Raw genomic sequence first — 7210 nt, 5'->3', positions numbered from 1 at the left:
TTTGAAACATTTAACGAGTTGCTTCTGAAATGTTCTGAATCCTATTTAGCAAAACTAAAGTGTACCACAAAGTGTATTCCCCTTTAAGACACCGCTGAATTATTTCTCTAAATTTTGAGGAAGTCGAAAAAATAAGGGAAGCCATCTTGCCGCTCTTGTAATTAAACATTCTCTGATCAGTCATTCAAATGCTGTGACCATGCCTCCGCTCAGAATTCCTTTAATCAACTTAAAACATTTCTTTAGTAGCTACTTGGACTGGAAAAAAAAAAAAAAAAGAGAAAAAAAAATTAAAAAGAGATGGCACAACACTTCTGAAGGCCTGAAAGTGTGAAACCACAGACACGTCTGCATGAGCGTAGTGGCTTAGTGCCGATTATAGTTGCACCAAATGTTGAATAGGACTTTCAAAAAACACATTCACGAGAAGCTGTGAGAAATTCACTCACACCAGCGAATGCAAGAGCTGACCACAGCCAACAAAAGGAGCAGAGCAAAGTAGCCACATTCGCGAGCGGGCAACTGCAACTGAAGAAGAGGAAGGGAGATGCAGAACACCCAAACACACAGGGACAGACAAAAATAAAGATATATGACTCTCATCACAGTTTACAAAATTTTGTACAGATTTTTCAAGGAGACGTTTTGCAGAGGAGGCAAGTGTTAATATGAATGCCGAAAATGACATAACGCTAATGAAGTGGAATACTATGACATATTTCTCTTTTTTCTTTTGTTGACCAAATAAAAAAAACGTCAGCAAAGCAAACAACAAACAAAGTGAAAAGTTAAACCTGTAAAGGCAAAGTTCCCTGTCACACTCACAACAAGCAGACAGAGAAAGACAGCACAAGACCCCGGCAAACCCCTTTCACATGTAATGATTATTCCCCTTCATTAAAACTGCTAGTAACCCTGTTAGGCTGGAATACACTCACTACGGGTAATCGTGAAAACACTTTTAATCAACGCACAGAAACAGTAGAGACCTTGCTAGAATGCATTCACTCCAAATAAAGCAGGCTCTTTATAAACAGGCGCAGCAAAACAGCTAAGACCCTGATAAGACTCCTCACACTCTCCATGGCGAAACCTGCCTGTGAATGTCTCCTGACAGCTCCTTAGCCCTTGTTAGAGAGAATCACTTCCTAATGATTCAACCCAGCTTGGAAACATCAACACACACAAAGTAACACTTGGGCATGCAGTTTTACATGAAGTAACATAGCCTACACAATCATGCAGTCGCCGGGGTTGACTGGATGTGCAGTCGCTAGGAACATGCTCGATTGAGCTACGAAACCAGATCAAGAGTAAAGTCAAAAGAAAAAATGAGGGTTAACTGTGGAGGTTTAATGCTGGTGTGATATGTTCGACCAGCACAAAGCAAAACTATGTGACAAAAAAACTGAAATTCAAGAAAAAAAAAGACATTTTTCCAAAGATGTTTTTGCCTGATACTAACTTTATTTTATTCACTACATAATTTGCTCTTTACGTTTCAATTATCAAGTTAAATTTTAAAATAGGGCTGCAACAAAAACAAATGTTCATAGTCTGTAAATCTATCGAATATTTTCTTGATTAATCAGTTAGTTGTTAAGTCAATAAATTGTCAGAAATTGGTGAAAAATGTTGATCAGTTGTCCTCAATGGCCAAACTGACGTCCTCAAATGTCTTGTTTTGTACACAAACCAAAGCTATTCAGTTAACTGTCATAGAGGAGTGAAGAAACCATATTTAAGGGGCACTATTTAGTTTTGGAGAAGAAATTCAAACTCAGGATTTTTAATGTTTATAATGTTAATGAGGTAATAATATAAGCTCAGAAATATTTATTTTTTCCATAACTGAATAAAAAAGCTGTTCTCAGGGGTAAATAAGGTCCCCAGAACAGTTTGAAGCTATGAAAGGTGGCAGGGTCCGCCAGATATAAACAAAGTAAAACAGTATCAAATGGTGTTGTCCTTTAAGGTCAGTTTGTTATTTAGTTTGTTTAGGCATAAAAAATATCAGTCAATGAAGATTTTTCTCTTCTGATCAAAATTTCTTCCCCAAAACTACATAGCGCTCCTTTAAGAAGCTTCAATTAGAGAATTTTGACTTTTATTCTCTCTTATAAAATTCCTCAAACCAATTATTAGATTATCAAAACAGTTGGTGATTAATTTAATATTTGGCAACTAACCGAATAATCAAAAACCTGGGATTTTTGTTCTAAATTTTTCTATTCGGATCTTGGAGACCTTTAAAAAAAAAATCATAAAACTAATTGGCCTGTAATTCTTTTACAGCTCACACCCGTGAAAAGAGAGAAAAAAAAATGCCACCTCTATGCACACTGTGGCTGACACAAATGTATGCATGTGCTTGCTCATCGGCACCCACACACACTGGTGCACACACACACACACACGCTCACTCACACACGCATGCGTTGCACGCGCACTCACACACAAACAGGGCAGTTGACACATGGTATATCAGCAGGCGCAGTTCTTTTGTCCTCTTGCTAGTTTTAGCAACACCACTACTCTTGGAACACGTTGAGCTTTTGTCCTGAAAATGTATGATGCAAATGTGAAAACAGAGTAGAAATTGAGTTTCATTTAAAATAAGCAAAATTTGACTACTTTGATATAATACAAAGATTTCCTTTGTATTTCTTTTTTCATTATTATTCTTCATTTTAGTCACCTTCAGAGATTTTTTAAATTTTTAATATACTTGAAGGAAACAGGGATTCAGGCTTTAAGAGATCTATATTAATCTCTTTAAGTTTTCCATTGACCAGTTAACAATGATGGCAAAAATGAATGTGTGACTAATATTTTTCAAGGTCCTGCGCTGTGACTCAGAGGTGTTTATTCTCTCATGCGGCAGCAGCTGTATTTTGGTGATGATCTGGAGCGTGGTGTTTGAACTTTGCCTGAGCCGTCAATCATGCAGACAGGGGGTGGAGTTTGAGTCATGGCTGATATGATTTTGACAGGTATGATTCAGTGGCGAGGAGCTGGCATGCGTGTGCGCAAATGATGTAAATGTAGACCCAATCACATTTGTAGGTCAGCGAAGAAAACTAGTAAGAAAATGCCACTTACATAACGTTAAAATTTAAATTTCCAAAGTACAAATCACAAAAGCCTGACCTAACTTTCCCTCACTGCATGCTTCTTTCCTTTCTGCTCAGGTATGCTACCCACTCTCTCCTGTGTAAATCCATCGCATCCAAAACAGTCTTATCCCACAGATGCTGTCACTCCTTCATCCTGGGTGTGAGAAATATGGGGGCCAAAGGTGCTACTCTGTAATCAGGCTGGACTGTTGCGCCTCGTCCTGCCAGCGTACAGCAAGGCGTGCTGGTAACCGCCACAACTTCACAAGGCTGCTGTGTGACCCGGTAGCCACAGGGCCTCAGACGCCTCTTCATTTGTCAGACGAGCAGCGAGAATCGAGAAGAGGCTCAGCAAAACACCAAACAAACAGAAACGCACAGATGCAAACACTCAGAGCAACAAGGTCTAAACACTCTGTCTGACATGGAGAGGATGTTCACTGCGGGATTAGACAAATGGATGCTACACGGCGTCAAAAATAGTGAAATGGCAGATGTGACATTGGTTCTATTTTCACTTGCATCTATTGGCAGTGAAGGCAGATTATGAAATACAGTCTTCATCCAATGCTCTGCGTGTGAAGAGCAGATTCGATGGCTGAAGCTTTTTCTGTCTGCCTTCCCCACATGCTCTTAACAGCGCTCTTAACACCTACAATTATATATTTATATATAAAAAAATGAAAACACGATTGGACCAAATTACTTACATCTTGCGTCAGTCTGTAAAAAGCTTAACATCATGACACTGGCTTTTAGTGCAGGCTGAAGCTTTCCCAGGAGTGTGGCATGCCATGCACGGCAACAGAGGAGAGCAGCTTCACCGTATCTCCAGATCCCTTCTCTTGAGTTGGTGCTCCGACTAAGGAAAGGATGTTGAGCGGCTTTTTAGTTCGGCACTGAAAATCTTTGAGTTTGAATTGAGCCATGCAGAGGCTGAAAAGTCTGTCTCATAAAGCCCTAGAATAAACCCTCTGAAAGCAATTAATACTTCCCTGACTACAATGCACGACAGAGGACTGGAAGAAGGAATGGCAGCATGCAAATCCATGCAAAAATGTATGACTTTTTATCTGAAGTGCTTAGAATTTACAGTGCTTAAACTCCAAAGTGTAGTATAACAGTTTACTTTAGAGAAGAGAAGCTCTGTTACTTGTGCTTTTGATCCAAAGTCTCAAAGTGCCCCCTAGTGGGTCTTTGCTGTGCCTGCTCTGAACATGGCCTGGAGAGCATTTGACCCCATAATAAGGCCTCAGCAGTTCGCGGTGCTAATTAAGAGGGCATCTTCAACATGGGATCACAAGATAACACTCTAACACAGTTGGAATGCATTAGCTGTTTTCTGTACCATCACAAACTGCTAAGTGTCTGCGAGGGGAAACTGACTTTCGGATAGTGCAAAATCGTCAAACACTGGCAGCTTTAACAACAAAACGAGACAAAGAAACCCATCTGTCCATATTAAACTTTAAGATACAGATTTAGATAACAATTATGGGCATTTATAACCACCCTACTGCAGTCCCAGCTGAACAATGAATACCTTTAAATCTTTGAAATGACAGTCGACCATCACATTGTCCTTATTGTGATATACCAGCTTGTATTGCTGTAATTCAAGCCACATGGAGCACAAAAAACAAGATGGGCCGTCTGTGTAGAACAGCCTCCAAAGCCATTGATTGATAATACACTCTGTCTCTCCATCTCTCCATAACTCCTTCCCACAACACAACCTGGCACCTCGTCCCACTGGCTGGCCCTGAAGGAAAACAATTACCGGAGAAGCGGAACAACAATACCCAGAAAACATCTGCTTGAGCCGGCTGGGGCCACTGACATGCCTGACTGTGTGTCTTCTGCTGGCTTACACAGAGGACACATGCCTGCCTGGATACGCTGAGAGGCCCGAGTGTTTGGGGGCCCAGTCTTCCTGTTCCTCCTTGCAGAGCCTAACCCTCCGCCTGTTCGCCTGCAGACCCACCTGCCTCTCTGTCTGCCTGTCAGCCTTGTCGGGCAATGGCAGCTCCGTCATAACAGATGAGGGGCCGCCTGTCGGAGCAGTTGTCCGTTTGGGTGAATTCCCTTCTGCTTGGATGAAACGGTGCACCAGTATGGCTTTGAAGTTTGGGCAGACAAGAAGGCGATGAAGATGATACAATGAGCCAGCGCCCATATGATGCCTAGCTCATGTTATAGATCAGCAGACTGGAAGGCCCCATCTTTAGGGTAAACACTATACGCAGGGCTAAATCATGATTAAAGAGCGCTAAAATAGTATAAATAACTGCACAGTATAGAATAAACATAACATTTACATACTGCATGGCACCTACTAGAGGCTTATCATTCCCTACTCTGAATACACAAACCCAACACTCATACCTGCTGACATATATAGGACAATAACACAAACAACATTTTATCAATTTAATACAAAAAGAGTGTGTTTTGGAGTATATCATTATACCTGTATAAATCCAAACTGACTTAGTTCAAATATGCCTCTTCCTACTCAGTGTTTACTGGGTTTATGTTGCCACCTTGTGGCCATTGATGAGACTCAAAATGTATCAATGGCAATTCCCTGCCAATTGGTTCCTAACCTTAGGGGTTGTAATCCCCTAAAGGATCCTAAAATAAATCAGAGGGGTCACAGGATAATTTAAAGCATACTGGGACTAAACAGCATTTCACATACTGGATACTTTCCCCTTGTTTAGCCTCTAGAAATTCTTCTAATGAAACAATCTGACAAGGATTGCTCACTTTTTTGTTAAACTGCTCCACATTAAGGTGTGACAACACTGTGCCTTAAGCCAAACAAGATGTATTATGTACTTTTACTTGTACTTTTGATACTAAGGTACATTTAATGACCAAACATTGCTTTGATACTTCAGTAGCTATATTTAACAGCATATATTTTAAGACCTTTACTCAAGTACAATTTGTTTAATTAAGCTGAACTTTTTTATGAATGACAGCCAAGTTGTACAGCACTTTGGTGTTAATTGTTATTTAAATGCAGCCATTTACCATTTGATGAGGGCTATTTTGCATTTGCATGACACACTTATTTTCTGTGGGGTTTTTTTCTTTTCTGCTGTTTGTTGAACACAAATCAGATCTTCCATATTCAATGTTTATTATTCTTCATGCTGGAGATGAAGAGAAGATATATGAATGTTTCCTAAAACTTCCACACATTTGAATAGATTCTGGCCTTCTCAGCAAAATATTTTAGACCACCGCTAGTGGGAGCGCATGATGTAGTTTAACATGATATCTGTACTTTAACACAAGTCAAGCATGACCTTTGGGTACCTTATATAACACCTCCAAACAATTAGGCTGATTAATAAATAGATTTATAGTATGGTAGGTTAAATGTAGTAGACCTAATTGTAACAAAGTGACAAACATTTCCCTTTTCTTATGGTGACAAATTTGAGATTTTGAAGGTTTTAAAATGTGTTTTCTGGCACATAAGGGCATGAAAGTGATTGCTTCAGAAAAATTTTGCTGCAAGCCATGCTTTTTGCAAAGATATGTTGATGGATAGCGCGCCATGTTTTTTTTTTTTCCATCTTTCTCATTTATAATAGAATTGTGTCAGTAAAATTGAGAAAAATTTGAAAACGTAGATGTCACGTTAGGGTTTTTGACCTTATGCTAATTAACACAAATCCAACATGGCGGATCTATATGCTCCAATGGGATTTTTTGTAGAGCACCTTCACCTGCACTTGTGTATCAAAAGTTCTAGTCACTTGGACTTACTGTGTTTCTTTTTAATACTACTACTACTACTAATAATAATAATAATGATAATAATAATAATAATAATAATAATAATAATAATAATAATAATAATAATAAAGATAATGATAATAATAATAATAAACCGACACAATTTCAATTTTGAACCCTAAAAAGTACAAGTCATTCTCACCTTCTTGTCTGTGGGATACAGGAGGTTTCGAGCAGCACCTGAAGGCACCATGTTTGACACGCGAGGTGGGCGGGAGGGAGGAGGGTTTGTTTGGTGACAGCTCGCGGGGACACGCCCGCCGTGACAGCGGCAGCAGCAC

This window comes from Pagrus major, chromosome 16 (genome assembly GCF_040436345.1).
Source record: "Pagrus major chromosome 16, Pma_NU_1.0".
Taxonomy (NCBI): domain Eukaryota; kingdom Metazoa; phylum Chordata; class Actinopteri; order Spariformes; family Sparidae; genus Pagrus; species Pagrus major.
The sequence above is the reverse complement of the archived record's forward strand: the minus strand, read 5'-3'. Positions refer to the sequence as shown.